The following is a 24,762-nucleotide window of genomic DNA, read 5'->3' on the forward strand; positions in this document are numbered from 1 at the left end:
AGTCAAAGTGGAATGACCTGTGAGGGAGAACATCGATATGAGAGAAGTAGTTTGTAACCGTAGTTGACAACTGCTATCTCCTGTCACTTTCAATCGATGCAGTAATACCAGTCGTGTGAGCGGTACTTGAAAAATCAGTCCACAACATGGTCATGAAACCCCTGTGTCCAACGCCACTTCGGCTGTGTGCACCACGAACACCTCTTCCATGTTGCCCCCTACGGCTCGTGAGAGAACCATCACCGCTGCTGTGTGCTGGTAATGCCTCAAAAAAACGGTTTACCAGAGTTGCTTGTTTGTTAGCCAATATTAGCTCTAGGTTCTCCTGTGGCATGATGTTTTGGAATTTGCCTTTATAGCGTGGATCCAGGATGCTGGTCAACCAGTAGTCGTCATTAGAGTTGAGCGACTTTTGGTTTTTTAGGGTCGCGTTTCGTTTCGTGAAACCCGACTTTTCCAAAAGTCGGGTCGAGCAAGATCGTCCGATTATAGGGAAAAGTCGGGGTCGTCCCGAAACATGAAACCCAATGTAAGTCAATGGGGAATAAAAGTCGGCAGTGAGAGGAGGACAGCAAACACACCTACAGTGCCCATTTGAATACCAAAAGCATAAATTCTTCTTTCTTAAGCTTGTCAACCTTAATTAACTTCATAATACAAGTTACGCACTGAAAAATGGGGGTTATTTGGCTAAAGTTGTGGGGGGGGAGGGCTGGCTGCAGGTTTTCATGTGCCCTGGGTGAAAGAGCGCCCCTTTAACACATACCACAACTCATCCTGCTCCGATACGGCAGATAAATAGCGGTATAGTACAATGAAAAATACCTCACTTTTTACGAGGCCCATCTATTTCTCCATACAGAATCATTGGTCCCATATAATGTTTGAAACAGTATATGATGAGCTCCACATAATGCTACAGTATATGTTGGTCCCCATGGATGAAGCTCCACTGTCTTATGGGCCCAAATAATGCTCCAAACATAATGGGCCCCATTTCTAATGCTCTAGTGTATAATGGGCCCTGTATATGCTGCTCCAGTGTCTGATGTCCACCTTTGGAATGTTCCAGTGTATGGTGGGCCCCATCTATCATTCTCCAGAGTATAGTGCTCCCCAAAAATTGCTGTCCCAACATTTAAAACAATCAAATAAGTCTCCTCGCTAGGGAATCCCTGTACTTGTCTGGACAGGTGCTGTAGCTTGCTTAACAGCTCGCCAGCCGTTCTCACGCCCAGTATGGATTACACGTGATTGCACAAAGGTGAGAAAGGGTACCGTATCCCCAGATAACATGTATGGATAGCGTACACATTCAAAATATATGTCTCAGGAGGCAGGCTCAGACGGTGTTAGGCCCAGTATGGATTGCACGTGATTGCACAAAGGTTAGAAAGGGTACCGCATCCCTGGATAACATGTATGGATAGCGTACACATTCAAAATATATGTCTCAGGAGGCAGGCTCAGACGGTGTTAGGCCCAGTATAGATTGCACGTGATTGCACAAAGGTTAGAAAGGGTACCGTATCCCTGGATAACATGTATGGATAGCGTACACATTCAAAATATATGTCTCAGGAGGCAGGCTCAGACGGTGTTAGGCCCAGTATGGATTGCACGTGATTGCACAAAGGTTAGAAAGGGTACCGTATCCCTGGATAACATGTATGGATAGCGTACACATTCAAAATATATGTCTATACAGCATGAGGCAGGCTCAGACGGTGTTAGGCCCAGTATGGATTGCACGTGATTGCACAAAGGTTAGAAAGGGTACCGTATCCCTGGATAACATGTATGGATAGCGTACACATTCAAAATATATGTCTATACAGCATGAGGCAGGCTCAGACGGTGTTAGGCCCAGTATGGATTGCAAGTGATTGCACAAAGGTTAGAAAGGGTACCGTATCCCTGGATAACATGTATGGATAGCGTACACATTCAAAATATATGTCTATACAGCATGAGGCAGGCTCAGACGGTGTTAGGCCCAGTATGGATTGCACGTGATTGCACAAAGGTTAGAAAGGGTACCGTATCCCTGGATAACATGTATGGATAGCGTACACATTCAAAATATATGTCTCAGGAGGCAGGCTCAGACGGTGTTAGGCCCAGTATGGATTGCACGTGATTGCACAAAGGTTAGAAAGGGTACCGTATCCCCGGATAACATGTATGGATAGCGTACACATTCAAAATATATGTCTCAGGAGGCAGGCTCAGACAGTGTTAGGCCCAGTATGGATTGCACGTGATTGCACAAAGGTTAGAAAGGGTACCGTATCCCTGGATAACATGTATGGATAGCGTACACATTCAAAATATATGTCTATACAGCATGAGGCAGGCTCAGACGGTGTTAGGCCCAGTATGGATTGCACGTGATTGCACAAAGGTTAGAAAGGGTACCGTATCCCCGGATAACATGTATGGATAGCGTACACATTCAAAATATATGTCTCAGGAGGCAGGCTCAGACGGTGTTAGGCCCAGTATGGATTGCACGTGATTGCACAAAGGTTAGAAAGGGTACCGTATCCCTGGATAACATGTATGGATAGCGTACACATTCAAAATATATGTCTATACAACATGAGGCAGGCTCAGACGGTGTTAGGCCCAGTATGGATTGCACGTGATTGCACAAAAGGTTAGAAAGGGTACCGTATCCCTGGATAACATGTATGGATAGCGTACACATTCAAAATATATGTCTCAGGAGGCAGGCTCAGACGGTGTCAGGCACAGTATGGATTTGACGGCCCAGATTACACAGCGGAGGAGCAGGGAGAGGTAAAGATAGCAAATGCTGGGGCCCTGCCCAAGCAAGGGGGGCCCACTCATGGGCGTCGGTACTGGCACTGGGCCCCTCATAGTACAGCGGTGTGTCTGACGGTGGGTGTGCACCACCACCGTCAGAGACACTTGATTGCACTATGAGGGACCCTGTGCCAGTGCCCGCCCCCAAGAGTCGGCCTACCCACCTTTCCAGGGCAACGGCACTCGCACGGTGTCGTGCGGTAGGTGGTGACCCCGGCCATGGGGGGGAGGCAGCACAGTTAGGGAGTTTTAGAAAGTGGCATATGTTGATGTTGGACATTCAGCTGATGAAAAAGGCGAAATAGGTGAAGTACAAGGAAGAGGTGGACCAAAGCAAGCCATTTTTCTGTCACCCTATGTGTCATCAGGGGAAGGTGGGACAAAATCCTTGGAAACCCATGCGTGGTTCATTTTAATGAAGGTTAGATCATCCACATTTTGGGTTGACAGACGGGTCCTTTTTTCTGTCAGGATTGATCCAGCTGCACTGAAGACTCTTTCCGATAGCACACTTGCAGCTGGGCAAGCGAGTTCCTGTAAGGCATATTGGGCCAATTCAGGCCAGGTATCCAGTTTAGCGGCCCAATAGTCAAAGGGGAATGACCTGTGTGGGAGAACATCGATATGGGAGGAAAAGTAGTTTGTAACCATAGTTGACAACTGCTGTCTCCTGTCACTTTCCATCGATGCAGTATTACCAGTTGTGTGAGCGGTATTTGAAAAATCAGTCCACAACATTGTCATGAAACCCCTGTCTCCAACGCCACTTCTGCTGTGTGCACCACGAACACCTCTGCCAAGCTGCCCCCGGCCCGTACGGCTGGTGTGAGAACCATCACCGCTGCTGTGTGCTGGGAATGCCTCAAGCAACCGATTTACCAGAGTTGCTTGTTTATTAGCCAATATTAGGTCAAGGTTCTCCTGTGGCATGATGTTTTGTAATTTGCCTTTATAGCGTGGATCCAGGATGCTGGCCAACCAGTAGTCGTCATCGTTCATCATTTTGGCAATGCGGGGGTCCCTTTTTAGGATCCGCAAGGCATAATCTGACATGTGGGCCAATGTTCCCAGTGTCAATGATGCACTGCGAGTGCTGGGTGGAGGAGCACTTTCTGGCAAATCCACATCCCTCCAGTCATGCACAAACCCTGTACCAGACCTTGCCACGCCAACATTTTCACTTGCCCCACGAGATGCATCCTCCTCCCCTAAGTAATCATCCCCATCATCCTCCTCCTCCTCCTCTTCTTCCTCCACCTCGTCCAGGAGAGGTCCCTGAGCAGACAATGGCTGAATGTCATCAAGGATTCCCTCCTCCTCTTCCTCCTCATCAACATTGGCTGCAGACGCCTGCTCCTTAAGGTGCGTCAAAGTTTGCATGAGCAGACGCATAAGTGGGATGCTCATGCTTAAGATGGCGTCGTCTGCGCTTACCAGCCGTGTGCATTCCTCAAAACACTGAAGGACTTTACAAAGGTCTTTCAGCTTCGACCACTGCACACCTTTCAACTCCATGTCTGCTCTCAAAGTGCCTGGCCGTGTATCCTCCCACAAATGCATTATGGCCTGCCTCTGCTCGCACAGCCGCTCCACCATGTGCAGGGTGGAGTTCCACCTTGTTGCAATGTCGATAATGAGGCGGTGGTTGGGAAGGTGGAGCAATCGCTGCAGCTTCTGCATACGAACGGAGTGTACAGGCGACCGGCGGATGTGCGCGCACAGTCTTCGCACCTTCTGGAGCAGGGCTGTTAACTCCGGATAATTTTTGAGGAAGCACTGCACCACCAGGTTCAAGGTGTGAGCCAAGCAAGGTATGTGGCTGAGTTTTGAAAGGGCTATGGCTGCCACAAAATTACGGCCATTATCACTAACTACCTTGCCTGCCTCAAGATGTACACTGCCCAGCCATGACTCAGTTTGTCGCTTCAAGTACTCGGCCAGCACCTCGGCGGTGTGTCTGTCGCCCAAACACATCATCTGCAACACAGCCTGCTGACGCTTTCAACTAGCTGCTCGATAGGGGGACACATCGTGTGCAACAGTGGCAGCTGCAGATGGAGTGCTCGTACGACTGCGCTCTGTGGACGAGCTTTCGCTTCTGGAGGAGGAGGAGGAGGAGGAGGAGGGTCGAATGCCTACAGCCAACTGTTTCCTATACCGTGGGCTAGGCAGCACTGTCCCACCACCGCTGTCCCCTGTGGACCCTGCATCCACCACATTAACCCAGTGCGCAGTGATGGACACGTAACGGCCCTGGCCATGCCGACTGGACCATGCATCAGTTGTGAGGTGCACCTTTCCGCTCACTGACTGCTTGAGTGCATGGACAATGCGGTCTTTCACATGATGGTGGAGGGCTGGGATGGCTTTGCGAGAGAAGAAGTGGCGACTGGGTAGGTCATAGCGTGGTACTGCATAGGCCATGAGTTCGCGGAAAGCTGTGCTTTCCACCAACCGAAAGGGCATCATCTCAAACGAGATTAGTTTGGCAATGTGGGCGTTCAAACCCAGTGTACGCGGATGAGAGACTGAGTACTTTCTTGACCTACTCATAGTTTCTGGGAGGGTGAGCTGGACTTGAGAGCTGCATATGGTGGAAGTAGCGGTGGACAGGGCGGACTGAGAGAGGGTTGATGATGGTGATGGAGTTGGTGTTCTTTCTGATGGCCTAGAATCAGTCTTTCGCTGATATAACAGCGGGATTCCCTGACTGCTGTGGTCTTGCAACGACACCTCAACATTTGCTGCTGTGCTAACCGGTGGGCTTACAGTGGGGGAAACAATGTAGCGTTGCTGACTACCTTCGTTGTGATCAGTTGCACATGTGGCACTTGAGGTTTGGTGTTGTGTCCACGCTTGCAAGTGCATGCTGGTTAAATGTCTAAGCATGCAACTGGTATTCAAATTTTTCAGATTTTTCCCTCGGCTAAAGGTCTTTGCGCACTTCTTACAGATAACCTTGGCCTGATCATGAGGATTTTGTTCAAAAAAGTGCCACACTGCACTCTTCCTACTTTGGCAGACATTTTGCGGCCTAGCACGCTGTGATCTTTTGACCCTCTGGACAAGCTGTCCAGCAACTCTTTTGATGTTTGGAACCTGTCTTTGGAGTGCTCCGGGCCTGCCAGATAACAGCTGTTGCGATGTCGATGTCTGCTGTGGATGCTCCTCATCTGAGCTATTGGAAGCAGCACCCTCTTCCCCCAATGGATGCCAATCTGGGTCAACAACTGGGTCATCCATCACCTCCTCTTCTATGTCATGTGCACCTTCCTCTGTGTCACCGTGTATGGTGGTATAGTGTGCGGGAAGGGGCACCTGAGTCTCATCAGGGTCAGAATCTGGCTCTGTACACTGCGAGGACAATGTAGTGCTCTGAGTGAATGTACCAGCAGAATCATCCATCAGCGGCTGTGCATCAGTGCACTCCATGTCAGATTCATCTTGGCCTGGGTAATTCACCATTTGACTTGATAATCCAGGCATGGTATGTGAAAACAGCTCCATGGAGTAATCAGTAGTATGGCCTGCGTCATCCTTCAATCTTGGCTGGGGTGAAGGACACAAGGAAAGGTGTGGTTCATGAACATGAGCCTCCATTGACGACTCAGTGCTTTTACTTTTTACAACTGAAGAAGAGGAGGCGATAGAGCTGGAGGCTGAGTCAGCAATGTAAGACAAAACTTTTTCCTGATGCTCTGGCTTTAAAAGCGGTTTTCCAACTCCTAGAAAACTAAGCGTTCGAGGCCTTATGTAGCCAGACGATGACGCAGGGTCAGCACCTCCTGCATTCGGTCCTATTTTGCTCTTGCCACTACCATCAGATCCACCACCAACACCATCATTACCAGCTGCCAACCCCCGCCCAATTCCACGGCCTCTTCCACCAGCCTTCCTCATTTTTGGTAGAAATGTAGACAAAATCCAACAAACTATATAGTAATGTAAAACAAGGTACAAGGTGTCTATAGGACAGGGGAGATTTTGAATTTCTGCACACACTTGTGGACAGTGGACACTTTTGGATTGTGTGAGGCCCACTGATATCTGAGCGCTATGTGACAGGCTCGATGGCACAGCTGTGACAAAAGTGACTAGAGGATAAGGGAGATTTTGAATCTCTGCACACACTTTTGGACACTGGACACTTTTGGATTGTGTGAGGCCCACTGATATCTGAGCGCTATGTGACAGGCTCGATGGCACAGCTGTGACAAAAGTGACTAGAGGATAAGGGAGATTTTGAATTTCTGCACACACTTGTGGACAGTGGACACTTTTGGATTGTGTGAGGCCCACTGATATCTGAGCGCTATGTGACAGGCTCGATGGCACAGCTGTGACAATAGTGACTAGAGGATAAGGGAGATTTTGAATCTCTGCACACACTTTTGGACACTGGACACTTTTGGATTGTGTGAGGCCCACTGATATCTGAGCGCTATGTGACAGGCTCGATGGCACAGCTGTGACAAAAGTGACTAGAGGATAAGGGAGATTTTGAATCTCTGCACACACTTTTGGACATTGGACACTTTTGGATTGTGTGAGGCCCACTGATATCTGAGCGCTATGTGACAGGCTCGATGGCACAGCTGTGACAAAAGTGACTAGAGGATAAGGGAGATTTTGAATTTCTGCACACACTTGTGGACAGTGGACACTTTTGGATTGTGTGAGGCCCACTGATATCTGAGCGCTATGTGACAGGCTCGATGGCACAGCTGTGACAAAAGTGACTAGAGGATAAGGGAGATTTTGAATCTCTGCACACACTTTTGGACACTGGACACTTTTGGATTGTGTGAGGCCCACTGATATCTGAGCGCTATGTGACAGGCTCGATGGCACAGCTGTGACAAAAGTGACTAGAGGATAAGGGAGATTTTGAATTTCTGCACACACTTGTGGACAGTGGACACTTTTGGATTGTGTGAGACCCACTGATATCTGAGCGCTATGTGACAGGCTCGATGGCACAGCTGTGACAAAAGTGACTAGAGGATAAGGGAGATTGGATTGCTTTTAAAAAATCAGTTTGCGGAGCAGTGGGTAAACAGCAATGCAGGAATGTGAGGAAGCCTTAGAAGGCAGCCCAACAACCAACACCACTGATACACCACTATATAGCCTCCCCTTGCACTGCACACACAGTGACTGGTGTGTTGTGCAGGCCAAATCGCTAGCAGCAGAAGCAGTTTTTTTGTCTTCTTCCCTGCCTAACGCTCTCCCTACAGAATCAGCAGCAACCTCTCCCTATACTAAGATCGGCAGAAGTAAGATGGCGGTCGGCGTGCACGCCCTTTTATACCCCCTGTGACGCCCACCAAAGCAAGCCAATCACTTGCATGCCCTTCTGAAAGATGGTGGTGACCCGTGCCTATGTCATCACGTTGCCCACAGTGTCCGTGGATCCTGATTGGCTGAAAAAGAGTGCAAAACAAACTTTTGAAACGCGACTTTGGCGCGTAAGTCGCCGACCTCGTGGCCGACCTCATCCTAGGGTCGGGTTTCGTTTCATGAAACCCGACTTTGCCAAAAGTCGGCGACTTTTGAATTTTTTCGACCCGTTTCGCTCAACTCTAGTCGTCATCGTTCATCATTTTGGCAATGCGGGGGTCCCTTTTTAGGATCTGCAAGGCATAATCACACATGTGGGCCAATGTTCCAGGTGTCAATGAGGCACTGCGAGTGCTGGGTGGAGGAGCACTTTCTGGCAAATCAACATCCCTCCAGTCATGCACAAACCCTGTACCTGACCTTGCCACGCCAACATTTTCTCTTGCCCCCTGAGAAGCATCCTCCTCCCCTAAATAATCGTCCCCATCATCCTCCTTCTCTTCCTCTTCTTCCTCCACCTCGTCCAGAAGAGTTCCCTGAGCAGACAATGGCTGACTGTCATCAAGGCTTCCCTCCTCCTCTTCCTCCTCGGCTGTATACGCCTGCTCCTTAATGTGCATCAAAGTTTGCATGAGCAGACACATAAGTGCGATGCTCATGCTTATGATGGCATCGACTGCGCTTATCAGCCATGTGCATTCCTCAAAACACTGAAGGACTTTACAGAGGCCTTTCAGCTTCAACCACTGCACACCAGACAGCTCCATGTCTGCCTGCAAACTGCCTGCCCGTGTATCCTCCCACAAATGCATTACAGCCTGCCTCTGTTCGCACAGCCTCTGAACCATGTGCAGGGTGGAGTTCCACCTTGTTGCAACGTCGATAATTAGGCGGTGCTTGGGAAGGTGGAGCAATCGCTAAAGCTTCTGCATATGACTGGAGTGTACGGGCGACCTGCGGATGTGCGAGCACAGTCTTCGCACCTTAAGGAGCAGGGGTGTTAACTCCGGATAATTATTGAGGAAGCACTGCACCACCAGGTTCAAGGTGTGAGCCAGGCAAGGTATGTGTGTGAGTTTTGAAAGGGCTATGGCTGCCACAAAATTCCGGCCGTTATCACTAACTAACTTGCCTGCCTCAAGATGTAGACTGCCCAGCCATGACTCAGTTTGTCGCTGCAAGTAGTCGGCCAGTACCTCCGTGGTGTGTCTGTTTTCGCCCAAACACATCATCTTCAACACAGCCTGCTGACGCTTACCACTAGCTGTCCGATAGTGGGACACCTCGTGTGCAACACTGGCAGCTACGGATGGAGTGCTCGTGCGACTGCGCTCTGTGGACGAGCTTTCGCTTCTGAAGGAGGAGGGTCGAACGCCTACAGCCAACTGTTTCCTATACCGTGGGCTAGGCAGCACTGTCCCACCGCCGCTGTCCCCGTGGACCCTGCATCCACCACATTAACCCAGTGCGCAGTGATGGACATGTAACGGCCCTGGCCATGCCTACTGGACCATCAATCTGTTGTGAGGTGCACCTTTCCACTCACTGATTGCTTGAGTGCATGGACAATGCGGTTTTTCACACGCAGGAGGAGGGCTAGGATGGCTTTTCGAGAAAAGAAGTGCCGACTGGGTTGGTCATAGCGTGGTACTGCGTAGGCCATGAGCTCGCGGAAAGCTTCGCTTTCAACCAACCGGTAGGGCATCATCTCTAACGAGATTAGTCTGGCAATGTGGGTGTTCAAACACTGTGTACGCGGATGAGAGGATGAGTACTTTCTTGTCCTACTGAGAGTCTCTGGTAGGGTAAGCTGGACTTGAGAGCTGCATATGGTGGAACTAGCGGTGGACATGGTGGACTGAGAGAGGGTTGGTGATGGTGTTGGTGGTGTTGCTGATGGCCTAGATTCAGTCTTTCATAGCAATAACATTGTGATTCCCTGACTGCTTTGGCATTGTGACGACACCTCAACATTTGCTGCTGCTGGTGGTGTGCTAACCGGTGGGCTTACAGTGGGGGAAGCGATGTAGCGTAGCACATGTGGTACGTGACGTTTGGTAGTCCGTCCACGCTTGCAAGTGCATGGTGGTTAAATGTCTAAGCATGCAACTGGTATTCAAATTTCTCAGATTTTTCCCTCGGCTAAAGGTCTTTGCACACTTCTTACAGATAACCTTTGCCTGATCATTAGGATTTTGTTCAAAAATGTGCCACACTGCACTCTTCCTACTATGGAAGACATTTTGAGGCCTTGCACGCTGTGCTAATTTGACCGTCTGGCCAAGCTGTCCTGCAATTCTTTGGGTTTTTGTAAACTGTTTTTGGACTGCTACGGGCCTGCCAGATAACAGCTGTTGCGATGTCGATGCCTGCTGCGGATCCTCCTCCTCCACTTCTGAGCTATTGGCAGCGGCACCCTCTTCCCCCAATGGATGCCAATCTGGGTCAACAACTGGGTCATCAATCACCTCCTCTTCAATTTCATGTGCACCTTCCTGTGTGTAACCGTGTAGGGTGGTATAGTATGTGGGAAGGGGCACCTGAGTGAATGTACCAGCAGAAAAATCTAGCAGTGGCTGTGCATCAGTGCATTCCATGTCCGATTCATCTTGGACTTTGGAATTCACGATTTGACTTCATAACCCAGGCATGGTATGTGAAAAGAGCTCCATGGAGTAATCTGCAGTGTGGCCTGCCGCATACTTCACTTTTGGTAGGGGTGAAGGACACAAAGAAAGGTGTTGTTCCTGACCAGGAGCCTCCACTGAAGACTCCGTACTTTTATTTTTTGAAACTTCAGAAGAGGAAGCGATAGAGCTGGAGGCTATGTCAGCAATACAAGCCAAAACTTGTTCCTCAAGCTCTGGCTTTAAAAGCAGTTTACCTACTCCCAGAAAAGGGAGCCTTCAAGGCCTTGTGGAGCCAGACGATGACGCAGGCTCAACACCTCCTGCCTTAGTTGCTATTGTGCTTTTGCCACTACTAGCAGATGCACCACCACCCCCACCACCATCAGTACTAGATGGCAACCCCCGCCCACTTCCATGGCCTCTTCCACCATACTTCCTCATTTTTGGAAAAATGTACCCAAAATACCACCAGCTATATGGTACTGTAAAACAAGGTACAAGGTGTATATAGTATTTGGGAGAATTGGAAGCTCCCTAGAGATTTTAGGAGGCTGAACTATTATCTCAGGCCCACTATAGATTACACCTCAATTTAACAGGCTGAAATTGGCTGGTGTATGACAAAGTACAAGGTGTGTATATAGTATTGGGAGAATTGGAAGCTCCCTAGAGATTTTAGGAGGCTGAACTATTATCTCAGGCCCACTATAGATTACACCTCAATGTAACAGGCTGAAATTGGCTGGTGTATGACAAAGTACAAGGTGTGTATATACGAGGGGCGATCCAAAAGTAATGATAATCAATAATAAACACAATGAATATAGTCAAAAATTTTTTTTATTTTTCTACATAGTCTCCAACAAGTCTATACATTTAGTCCATGTATTTTCTAAACTTAGAATTCCCTTCGAAAAAAATTCTCGATCTTGACCCTCAAAAAACTCCCCAACAGCGGTTATCACGTCACTATTGTCGTCAAATTTCTTGCCCTGGAGGTGTTCCTTGAGCCAAGGAAAGAGAAAGAAGTCACTGGGGGCTAGATCTGGCAAATAGGGGGGGTGTTCCACCAGTTCAAAGCCCGCTTCTTGAATGGTAGCCATGGCAACTGCAGCTTTGTGAGCCGGTGCGTTATCTTGGTGAAACAGCACTCCAGCCCGCAGTTTGCCGCATCTTTTCTCCTTGATAGCCTCCCGCAATCTTCTTATTTGTTCTGCGTAGTAGGAGCCCATAATAGTGGCTCCCTTCTCCAAATAGTCCACCATAATAATTCCTTCAGCGTCCCAAAAAACGGACGCCATAGCCTTCCCTGCTGAGCTTGACACTTTGAATTTCTTCGGCGTCGGTTTGTCGGCTCGTTTCCATGTCATCGATTGTTGTTTAGTTTCGGGATCAAAGTGGTGGATCCAGGTCTCATCCATGGTCAAAAAACGTGACAAAAAATTCTCCTTGTCTGCTTGGAACTTTTCCAGATTTGCTATTGAAATCTCAACTCGTTTCTTCTTTTGCTCGTCGGTTAACATTTTTGGCACCCAACGAGCGGAGACCTTACTCATATGCAAGTCTTTTGCAAGGATTCTTTGAATACTGCCATATGAGATCCCTGTGACCTCAGCTACATGCCTGATAGTCACTCTTCGATCTGCCAACACAACTTCTTCAACTTTTTTCACGTTTTCTTCATTGAGGGACGTGGATGGGCGTCCTTCGCGATGTTCATCTTCCGTCGATGTTCTTCCCAGCTTAAATTTCTTGGCCCAGCGTGCAACTGTGGAATATGGAGGAGAAGAGTCCCCCAATATTTCCACCAAGTCGCTGTGTATGTCTTTGGTAGACATTTTTTTCAAGCAGAGGTATTTGATGACAGCTCTGAGCTCGTTTTTTTCCATTTTGATGTTCACTCCTTGGCAGTTCATATTCAAATGAATGTAGCTCCCGGGAATCGTGGCCTATTTAAGTGATTTTTTTTTCCTGGACTAGTGGGTACCTAAGAGAGAAGAAAACATTTTATTTTAATTTCTGTGTGCAATAGAAATAACCGATTACCATTACTTTTGGATCGCCCCTCGTAGTATTGGGGAGAATTGGAGCTCCCTAGAGATTTTAGGAGGCTGAACTATTATCTCAGGCCCACTATAGATTACACCTCAATGTAACAGGCTGAAATTGGCTGGTGTATGACAAAAGTACAAGGTGTGTATATAGTATTGGGGAGAATTGGAAGCTCCCCAGAGATTTTAGGAGGCTGAACTATTATCTCAGGCCCACTATAGATTACACCTCAATTTAACAGGCTGAAATTGGCTGGTGTATGACAAAGTACAAGGTGTGTATATAGTATTGGGGAGAATTGGAAGCTACCTAGAGATTTTAGGAGGCTGAACTATTATCTCAGGCCCACTGTAGATTACACCTCAATGTAACAGGCTGAAATTGGCTGGTGTATGACAAAGTACAAGGTGTGTATATAGTATTGGGGAGAATTTGAATCTCACTAGAGATTTGAGGACGCTGAAATAGTATCTCAGGGCCAGTAGAGATTACACCTCAATGTAACAGGCTAAAATTGGATGGTGTATGACAAGGTGGAGGGGGTGTATAGCACTGGTGAGAATTTGAATCTATTTGAGGACGCTGAACTATTGTCTCAGGGCCAGTTGAGATTACACCTCAATGTAAGAGTCTGAAATTGGATGGTGTATGACAAGGTGTAGAGTGTCTATAGGATTGGTGAGAATTTGAATCTCCCTAGAGATTTTAGGAGGCTGAACTATTGTCTCAGGCCCAGTAGAGATTACACCTCAATATAACAGGCTGAAATTGGCTGGTGTATGACAAAGTACAAGGTGTATATAGTATTGGGGAGAATTGGAAGCTCCCTAGAGATTTTAGGAGGCTGACAATGATGCTCTCAGTCCAAGTATGGACGCAGGCAGCCTAATAAGCAGGACTGCTGCACACACAAGGGTGGAAAAATGAACGCTTGGTAACTGTGCAGAAAAGAGGAAGAAAAGTATTTTTGCTTTTAAAAAAGCAGTTTGCACAGCAGTGTGCAAACAGCAATGCAGCTATCAGGGAGCCTTATAAGGCAGCCTAATAACCAACAGAGCTGATGCACAAAAATAGAGCCTCCCCTGTCACTGCACACAAACTGTTGTGTTGTACAGTGGAAATCGCTAACAGCAGAAGCAGTTTGTTTGTTCTTCTTCCCTGCCTAACGCTCTCCCTACAGAATCAGCAGCTGCAACCTCCCCCTAATGCTAATATCGGCAGAAGTAAGATGGCGGTCGGTGTCCACGCCCTTTTATAGCCCCTGTGACGCCACACAAAGCCAGTCAATCACTTGCATGCCCTTCTCAAAGATGGTGGTGACCGATGCCTATGTCATCGCGTTGCCCACAGTGTTCGTCCTCCATCATTGGCTGAAAAAGGGCGCTGGAAGCATCATTTGAAACGTGACTTTGGCGCTCTGGTTGCTGACCTCGTGGCCGACCTCACGCTATGGTCGGGTTTCGTTTCATGAAACCCGACTTCAGCGAAAATCGCCGACTTTTGAATTTGACCGACCCGTTTCGCTCAACTCTAGTTCTCAGTTCTATTACATTGGAATAACCTGCCTATATCACTCAGACTGTCATAGTCTCAGAAGGCTGACTCTGCAGCAGGATGGTTAAGTTGCAGCAAAACAGAGAGGATGGATTTTCTGCCCACACATTTCTCTCTGGTGGGCAGCATGATAAGAAAGAGAGGCACAGCAGTAAGTGGGGCAAGACCAGTAAGTGAAACTGACTTTCTGTCTCCCTGCAGTGACCCCCTCTGAAGTCTGGCAGCTGGTATCTTGTGTGACTACACCAGTTAGACATAGGTAAAATCTTAGTCAGGCTGGTGATGCGCCAGTAGAAAAAATTTGAGAAGCTCTGATTTATCTCCTTCCCAACGTGGCCATTTTCTGTTTTTGCGTTTTCGTTTTTTCCTCCCCTTCTTCCTAGAGCCATAACTTTTTTTTATTTTTCTATCAACATGGACATATGAGGGCATGTTTTTGCAGGATAAGTTGTACTTTTGAATGTCACTATTCATTTTACCACATAATTTACTGGAAACAGAAAAAAATTCCAAGTGCGATGAAAAGAACGCTATTCTGAAATAATTTTTTGCAAATTGTTTTTACAATGTACATTTTGTGGTAAAAAGGACCATGCAATATGATTTTGCTGATTAGTATTGTTACGGCGATCCTTAACATGTCAAGGATTTTTTGATTCCTTTAGTGATTTTTGCTACAAAAACTAATGCTTGTTAGGTATCATCCATTATTGTACCAAAAAGCTATTTCTGCCAGGTTTGGGCACAAAATGCAAGAGGTTTTTCAACAAAAAGCAATGAACTGGAATATAAGTTGGTGTGCATGCCGTGTGCAGGTGCAAATTCACACTGGCCACTAAACAGACAAAAACCGAAGACAAAAACAAAATGAGCAAATACCCTGCAGTAAACAAAATAGTGAATCAAAATAACATACTGTATGGTACTTGGTTAACATATTTTTAATTAAAAAACTTAAAAGTCATCCCAGCACGTTACGGTGACCCTATTCGGAACAGTCCTAACCTCTAATATTAAAACCTTACCATGTGTCTAATGACGTATTTGTGAATAAGGGAAAAAAAGGAGCGAGGTCCCGACTAATGGACACCCAGCAGTGGGGAGCTTTTTAAATGTAATATCCAGCTTAATAAAAAAAAGTGAGTCCCTGCCCCTATTTGTGCAGGTTGCAGAAACTGAAACAGAAATCAAAACAATGAACTGGGCTATAAGTTGGTTGCATGCAGCGTGTAGGCGCATGTGTACACTGGCCAGTAAACAGACAAAAATATGTTAACCAAGTACCCTATATTATTTTCTTGTACTATAGCTGTTTATTTACTGCAGGTTATTCTCTCATTTCGTTTTGGTCTTTGGTTTTGTAAGCTTTTATGTACAACAAATTTATTGTACAGTGGGTACAGAAAGTATTCAGACCCCTTTAAATTTTTCACTCTTTGTTTCATTGCAGCCATTTGGAAAATTAAAAAAAGTTCATTTTTTTCTCATTAACGTACACTCTGCAAAAAACAGATATGTACAAATTTTTGCAAATGTACTCAAAAAGAAAAATGGAAATATCACATGGTCATAAGTATTCAGACCCTTTGCTCAGACACTCATATTTCAGTCACATGCTGTCCATTTCCTTGTGATCCTGCTTGAGATGGTTCTACTCCTTCATTCGAGTCCAGCTGTGTTTAATTAAACTGATAGGACTTAATGTGTAAAGGCACACACCTGTTTATAAAGGCCCCGTTACATTTAGCGATGCACCAGCGATCCCGACCACGATATGACCCGGTCAGGATCGCTGGTGCATCACTAAATGGTCGCTAGTGAGCTGCCAAACAAGCAGATCTCACGAGCGATGCAGCAGCGGTCGGCGGTCATACTCACCTGTCAGACGCGGCCAGGGTGACCGTCTTCCGCCCACGTCCTTGACTTGCTCGTCGGCGCCAGCAGGAAACCGATGACGAGAAATGGACCAGGCCGATCTTGCGCGATCAGTGATAGCCAGCGGGGGAGCCGGTCTGAGGTGAGTGTCACATGTAGCGATATTGCTAGCGATATCGCTGCTTCGTCACAAAATCGGTGACGCTGTAGCGATATCGTTAGCGATATCTCTTTGTGTAAAGGGCCCTTTAGACCTCACAGCTCACTGTGCATGCCAGGCCAAATGAGAATCATGAGGTCAAAGGAACTGGCCAAGGAGATTAGAGACAGAATTGTGGCAAGGCACAGATCTGGCCAAGGTTACAAAAGAATTTCTGCAGTACTCAAGGTTCCTGATGTCATGATCCAGGTTGGATATGACAGGTTTTGAATAAGTAACCTTTTTTTTCCTTTGAGCTGGTTACTTGGAGTTGGTTTTGCCCCCGGTGGTTATTGGGGTTATTGCACAGTGGTGTCTTTTGTTCTAGTTTGCCCCGGTGGTGGTGAGCGTTATTGCACTGGAATCTCTAACAGGTGTGAGATTCTGGCTCCTAACTATAGAGGTGTGTCAGGTGTTCTCACTCACTGTTGGTGATATTGGTGTTTTCCATCCGTCCTTGGTGAAGGAAGGAACTTGAGAAGAGTCCCGGGCAGCCCAGTCAGAATCCTGGAGTGGCAGCTATGGTGTCAGCGAGGAGTTCTTAAAGCTTGGAGGTGTGGCAGCTATGGTGTCAGTGTGGAGTTCTTGCAAAGCTTGGTGTCGTGGCAGCTATGGTGTCAGCGAGGAGTTCTTGCAAAGCTTGGTGGAGTGGCAGCTATGGTGTCAGCGAGGAGTTCTTGCAAAGCTTGGTGGAGTGGCAGCTATGGTGAAAGCTGCACTCAGATGCTGGACTCTGTTGCTGGAAGAGAGCTGCACTCAGATGCTGGACTCTGTTGCTTGAAAGCTGCACTCAGATGCTGGACTCTGTTGCTGGAAAGCAGCACTCAGATGCTGGACTCTGTTGCTGTAAAGCTGCACTCAGATGCGGGACTCTGTTGCTGGAAAGCTGCACTCAGGTGTTGGATGCGGTTGGAGGAAAAGATGCACTCAGGTGTCGGACTCTGTTGCTTAGAGCATTAGCAACAGAGCAAAGCTAAGTGGTGTTTCCCTGTTTGTCACTTTCCTCAATGTGTGTTTTAGTGCAGTGGTGGGATTAGTTTCTGCACCATCCACTTCACTAGTAAGGGATTGATTCAGGGCGAGCTAGGGATTTCAGGTATCCTGATTGGCGCTCGGTGCAGAACCGGCCTAGGGATCGTTAGGAGTGTAGAGACACTGACTCAGGGGATTGCAGGAGGTCTCCACGTCCCCCTTCCCTATCGCAGGACCACCACTGTAATTGTTTTCCTGGTTTTCCCCTTTATTCTGAAAGTCACCCTGCTGGAGGCGGTGTATCCAGACATACGTGTACTACTGAAATTCGCCTGCTGGAGGCGGTGAATCCGGCTGCACATTTTATTATTTAAATTCGCCCTGCTGGAGGCGCTGTATCCAGGGTCATGCGTGTCATATCAATTCGCCCTGCTGGAGGCTGTGTGTCCAGTCACACGTGACCATGACACCTGAGAGCACAGTGGCCTCCATAATACTTAAATGGAAGAAGTTTGGGAACACCAGAAGTCTTCCTAGACCAGGCCGTCCAGCCAAACTGAGCAATCATGGGAGAAGAGTAGTGTTGAGCGATACCATCCGATATTGAGAAATATCGGATCGGATTGGATCGGCCGATATCCAAAAAGTATCGGGTATCGCCGATTCCGATCCCGGAAGTCCCATTCAAGTCAATGGGACCGAAATAGCGGAATTAAAAAAAACCCTTTCTTTCCTTGTAGGTTAACTCTACATGAAGAAAAACAACTAAGAATAATGTAGAATGTATTGGGGGAGGTGGAGGAGACATTAAAGGCATAGAGGTTTAGCCCAATCAAATGGAATAGCAGGAATAATTTTTTTTTTTAAGACGTTCGGAGTTACAAAGATATTGACTATGTTAACCTCTTTAATATTTTGTCAGATATGTATGTTTCACTACTTCCATGCTCTTCACCTTCTTTTTTACTTCTCCCACACTTTCTCCTTCATGATCCTCAGCAGCAGCATCTTTTTCATCAACTTCTTCTTCACCTTATTCTTCTTCTTCTTCACCTTCTTCCTATTATTCTTTTTTTTTACATTCTTCATATTCTCTTATTCAACTATTATTCTTCTTCATATTCTACCTCATCTTCTTCCTATTCTTCTTCTTCATCATATTCTTATTTGTGACAGCCATTCCTGTAGTTGTTATCTATAAAAGTTTGAAGATTACACCTTCCGTTCTGCCTGTCACAAAAGATTTACAACAGGATTTGTCCGCGTTCAGTTTGGCCTGCAGCAGCAGGCATTTTCCAGGGGCACCACAGGAGGAACGGACTCACCCCATACACTGCTTAGTCTTCTTCTGCTTATAATTTAGATAATATCATTTGCTCTGATTTTTAGTCTTATGCTTAATGTTCTTCTTCTTTTGGTTTTTCTGCTTCTTGGTCTTCTGTCTTTTGTTGTTCTGCATCTTGGTGGTTGTCTTCATGTTCTTTGCCCTCTTGGTTATCTTCTTCAGGGTCATCTTTTTGGTCTTCTTTGGTGTGGTCTTCAGGGTCGTCATCTTCAGGGTCGTTGTCAGGGAGATCCAGAGTGAGATCCAAAAACCATTTCCACAAGCTCGAACTTGAAAAAGTAGCAGAAGGTACAAGAAGGCTGAGGAACTGCTGAGAACCAGCTGACGGTACTGGAACCCAGATGGTTAGCAGAAGGAACAAGAGCAAATGGAACTAGCGAGGACCAGTTGACGGTGCTGGAACCAGGAGGGGCAGCATAAGGAACAAGAGCCAATGGCACAACCGTGGACCAGCTGACGGTGTTGGAACACGGTTACTAAGCAGGAGGTACCTGTGCTAGAAAGCACTACCAAGGACCAGCAGACGTTGCTGGAACTCGGATACCGAGAAGGAGGCACCTAGGCCAAAGGCACTGCCGAGAACCAGCTGACGGTGCTGGAACCCGGATAGGTAGCAGAAGCTGCTAGAGAAAATGGAAATAGCGAGGACCAGCTGACAGTGCTAAAACCCGGATGGTTAGCAGAAGGAACAAGAGAAAATGGAACTAGCGAGGACCAGCTGACAGTGCTGGAACCAGGAGGGGCAGCATAAGGAACAAGAGCCAATGGCACAACCGTGGACCAGCTGACGGTCCTGGAACACGGTTACTAAGCAGGAGCTACCTGTGCTAGAAAGCACTACCAAGGACCAGCAGACATTGCTGGAACTCGGATACCGAGAAGGAGGCACCTAGGCGAAAGGCACTGCCGAGAACCAGCTGATGGTGCTGGAACCCGGATAGGTAGCAGAAGCTGCAAGAGCAAATGGAGCTAGCGAGGACCAGCTGACGGTGCTGGAACCCGGATGTTAGCAGAAGGAACAAGAGCAAATGGAACTAGCAAGGACCAGCTGACGGTGCTGGAACCCGGAGGGGCAGCAGAAGGAACAAGAGCCAATGGCACAACCGTGGACCAGCTAACGGTGCTGGAACACCGTTACTAAGCAGGAGGTACCTGTGCTAGAAAGCACTACCAAGGACCAGCAGACGTTGCTGGAACTCGGATACCGAGAAGGAGGCACCTAGGCCAAAGGCACTGCCGAGAACCAGCTGACGGTGCTGGAACCCGGATAGGTAGCAGAAGCTACAAGAGTCAATGGAACTAGCGAGAACCAGCTGATAGTGCTGGAACCCAGAGTGGCAACTGCAGAAACAAGAGTCAATGGCACAACCGTGGACCAGCTGACGGTGCTGGAACACGGTTACTAAGCAGGAGGTACCTGTGCTAGAAAGCACTACCAAGGACCAGCAGACATTGCTGGAACTCGGATACCGAGAAGGAGGCACCTTAGCCAAAGGCACTGCCGAGAACCAGCTGACGGTACTGGAACCCAGATGGGTAGCAGAAGGTGCCCATGAAAAACAAAGTTGCAAGGCCGTGAGCCAGCCGCAGTTACCGAAACCCACAGTTCAACAGGGGGTGCTTGTCCTATTGGCACTACGGAACCAGCCTTTATTACCAGAACCCGCAGCCCACATAGGAAGCACCGAAACTGCAGGCACCATAGACTCGGCTAACCCGACCGCAACACGACAGGACAACGTATTGGTGGCAAAGTGACGTTGACACTACCCGGAAACAGCAGGCGTGCTGGAACCAGGCAGGGCTGGAAGGAGTACCCGTGCCAATGACACTGCCGAGAACCAGCTGACGGTGCTGGAACCCAGATGGGTAGCAGAAGCTACTAGAGTCAATGGAACTAGCGAGAACCAGCTGACAGTGCTGGAACCCAGAGTGGCAGCTGAAGGAACAAGAGCAAATGGCCCGGAAACAGCAGGCGTGCTGGAACCAGGCTGGGCAGGAAGGAGTACCCGTGCAAAAGACACTTCTGAGCAGTAACTGACGATGTTGGAGCCCTGGATCAATCAGGGTGTAGGCTGAGGCCTAATTTCTTCAAGTTTAATATCTGTTGTAGACTACTACTGATTTTAAACGTGCTCCAACTAGGCCACTGGCTCCACTCTGTCTCTAGTATTTACCCTGGCCTCCAACACCGCAAGTTGCTGCTCAGAAGTGGCACCTGCACAATCAACACTTGTTCCTGTGTTACTGGGGTTCAGTAACATCTGCTGATCCCCTGATGTGTGTCCGGCACTGTCTCCTGCTCTGTCCACATTCCCACTAATAGTAGAAATACTAGAGACAGAGTGGAGCCAGAGGCCTAATTGGAGCAAGTTTGAAATCAGTAGTAGTGTGAATGTGGAGGCAGCAGGAGACTTTGCCGTCCACACAGCAGGGGAGCAGCAGGCATTACTGAACCCCACTAACACTGGAGCATGTGTTTTTCTCTGTGCAGACGGCACTTCCGAGCAACAACTGGCTGTGTTGAAGCCCAGGATCAATCATGGAGCAGGCTGAGGCCTAATTGCAGCAAGTTGTATATGTGATGTAGTTTGAATGTGGAGGCAGCAGGAGATATTGCCGTCCACACAGTAGGGGAGCAGCAGGCATTACTGAACCCCACTAACACTGGAGCATGTGTTTTTCTCTGTGCAGACGGCACTTCCGAGCAACAACTGGCTGTGTTGAAGCCCAGGATTAATCATGGCGCAGGCTGAGGCCTAATTGCAGCAAGTTGTATATGTGATGTAGATTGAATGTGGAGGCAGCAGGAGATATTGCCGTCCACACAGTAGGGGAGCAGCAGGCATTACTGAACCCCACTAACACTGGAGCATGTGTTTTTCTCTGTGCAGACGGCACTTCTGAGCAACAACTGACTGTGTTGAAGCCAAGGATCAATCATGGAGCAGGCTGAGGCCTAATTGCAGCAAGTTGTATATGTGATGTAGTTTGAATGAGAAGGCAGCAGGAGATATTGCCGTCCACACAGCAGGGGAGCAGCAGGAATTACTGAACCCCACTAACACTGGAGCATGTGTTTTACTATGTGCAGACAGCACTTCCGAGCAACAACTGGCTTGTGTTGAAGCCCAGGATCAATCATGCGGCAGGCTGAGGCCTACTTGGAGCAACTAGAAAATCGGATGTAGTGTCAATGTGGAGGCAGCAGGAGACTTTGCCGTCCACACAGCAGGGGAGTAGCTGACGTTACTGAACCCCACTAACACAGGAGCTGGTGTTTTTCTCTGTGCGGACGGCACTTACGAGTGACAACTGGCTGTGTTGAAGCCCAAGATCAATCATGCAGCAGGCTGAGGCCTACTTGGAGCAAGTAGAAAATCAGATGTAGTGTCAATGTGGAGGCAGCAGGAGACTTTGCCGTCCACACAGCAGGGGAGCAGCTGACATTACTGAACCCCACTAACACAGGAGCTGGTGTTTTTCTCTGTGCGGACGGCACTTACGAGCGACAACTGGCTGTGTTGAAGCCCAAGATCAATCATGCGGCAGGCTGAGGCCTACTTGGAGCAAGTAGAAAATCAGATGTAGTGTCAATGTGGAGGCAGCAGGAGACTTTGCCGTCCACACAGCAGGGGAGCAGCTGACGTTACTGAACCCCACTAACACAGGAGCTGGTGTTTTTCTCTGTGCAGACGGCACTTCCGAGCGACAACTGGCTGTGTTGAAGCCCAGGATCAATCATGCAGCAGGCTGAGGCTTACTCGGAGCAAGTGGAAAATCGGATGTAGTGTCAATGTGGAGGCAGCAGGAGACTTTGCGGTCCACACAGCAGGGGAGCAGCTGACTTTACGGAACCCCACTAACACAGGAGCTAGTGTTTTTCTCTGTGCGGACAGCACTTCCATGCGACAACTGGCTGTGTTGAAGCCCAGGATCAATCATGCAGCAGGCTGGGGCCTAATTGCAGCAAGTTTTATATAGGTTGTAGACTACTACTGATTGCAACCATGCTCCACTTAGGCCTCTGGCTCCACTGTCTCTAGTATTTCCCCTGGCCTCCAACCCCGCCAGTTGCTGCTCAGAAGTGGCGTCTGCACAATCCACACTTGTTCCTGTGTTACTGGGGCTCAGTCACATCAGCTGATCCCCTGATGTGTGTCCGGCAATGTCTCCTGCTCTGTCCACATTCCCACTACTAGTAATGGGAATGTGGACAGAGAAGGAGACATTGCCAGACACACATCAGGGGATCAACTGACGTGACTGAGCCCCAGTAACACAGGAACAAGTGTGGATTGTGCAGATGCCACTTCTGAGCAGCAACTGGCGGGGTTGGAGGCCAAGGGAAATAGTAGAGACAGTGGAGCCAGAGGCCTAAGTGGAGCACGGTTAAAAATCTGTTGTAGTTTGAATGTGGAGGCAGCAGGAGACTTTGCCATCCACAGAGCAGGGGAGCAGCTGGCGTTACTGAACCCCACTAACACAGGAGCTAATGTTTTTCTGCAGATGGCACTTCTGAGCAACAACTGGCTGTGTTGAAGCCCAGGGATTACAGTTCAGGTGTTAGAAACATGAACACAACAGGAGACCTGGATACTGTTGCCAACCAATTATTTATTCAGGAAGAGGACTGGCAAATTCTGGCAAGATCCAGGCCTTGTTCATTTTCAGAAAAGTAAGCCGGTCAATGTTATCGGAGGATAGTCATGTGCGACGGTCTGCTAGTACACCACCTGCGGCACTAAAGACGCGTTCCGATAATACGCTGGCAGTAGGGCAAGCCAGCACCTCCAATGCATACTGGCTAAGCTCTGGTCATGTATCCAGCTTAGAGACCCAAAACTTGAAGGAGGAAGAGCCGTCTGGGAGTACACTGACAGGGCAAGACATGTAGTCTGTCACCATCTGACGGAAACGTTGCCTCCTGCTGACTGGAGCCGTCTGTGATGGTGTAGACATTTGTGGCGGGCACACAAAACTTTGCCACATTTGGGCCATACTGGTCTTGCCTTGTGCTGAGGCGCTGCCTCTGCTCCCTCTTTGTGCAGAGCTTCCTTCACTGCCTCGACGCACAGAGCTGCTTTGTAAAGCACTAGCAGCACTGCTCTCGGGTGGAATGGAGAAAATGATGGACTGCACCAGTGTCTTTTGGTACTCCTGCATTTTACGCTCCCGGTTCAACTGTGTTATGAGGCTTTGTAAGTTGTCCCGGTAGCGAGGATCTAGGAGGGTGTTCACCCAATAATCAGTCGTGTTGAGAATGTGGGCAATGCAGCGGTCGATTATCAGGCACTGCAGCATGAAATCAACCATGTGCTGCAGACTCCCAACTGCCAAAGAAACGCTGTCCCCTGCTTGAGGCGTCATCTCTGCCTGCTCTGCATCACCCCACCCTCGCTGTACATAGTGACTAGAGCATTGTGTACCTCCCTCCTGTGGAGAGATGTCTTCCTCCTCCATTGACTCCTCCTCATCCTCCTCACAAAGTGTCCCCTGCCTAGGCCTTTGTGAGGAACCACGTAGCGCAGACTGTCCAGAAGCAGATGGCATTTGTGACTCCTCATCCTCCACCTCTTCCAAAACCTCCTCCGTTAGTGCTTGCAGTGTTTTTTGAAGCAGGCAGATAAGGGGGACAGTCATGCTGACTAGTGCATCATCTGCACTCGCCATCCACCTGGAATCATCGAAGGCACGCAAAACGAGGCAGATGTCCTTCATAGAGGCCCACTCAGTGGTGCTGAAGTGTGACCGGCGCACAGTGCGACTTGTTTGCGCCAGATGCAGCTGGTACTCCATGACTGCTGCCTGCTGCTCACACAACCGCTCCAACATATGTAACGTTGAATTCCACCTGGTGGGTAGGTCACATATGATGCGATGTTCCAGAAGGCGTAATCGGCGCTGCAGAGCTGCAATGCGCGATCTTGCCGTGCTGGAACGCTGCAAGTGAGCGCACTCTATGT

Source organism: Dendrobates tinctorius, unplaced genomic scaffold (genome assembly GCF_039654945.1).
Source record: "Dendrobates tinctorius isolate UK_male_01 unplaced genomic scaffold, ASM3965494v1 ptg000043l, whole genome shotgun sequence".
NCBI lineage: Eukaryota > Metazoa > Chordata > Amphibia > Anura > Dendrobatidae > Dendrobates > Dendrobates tinctorius.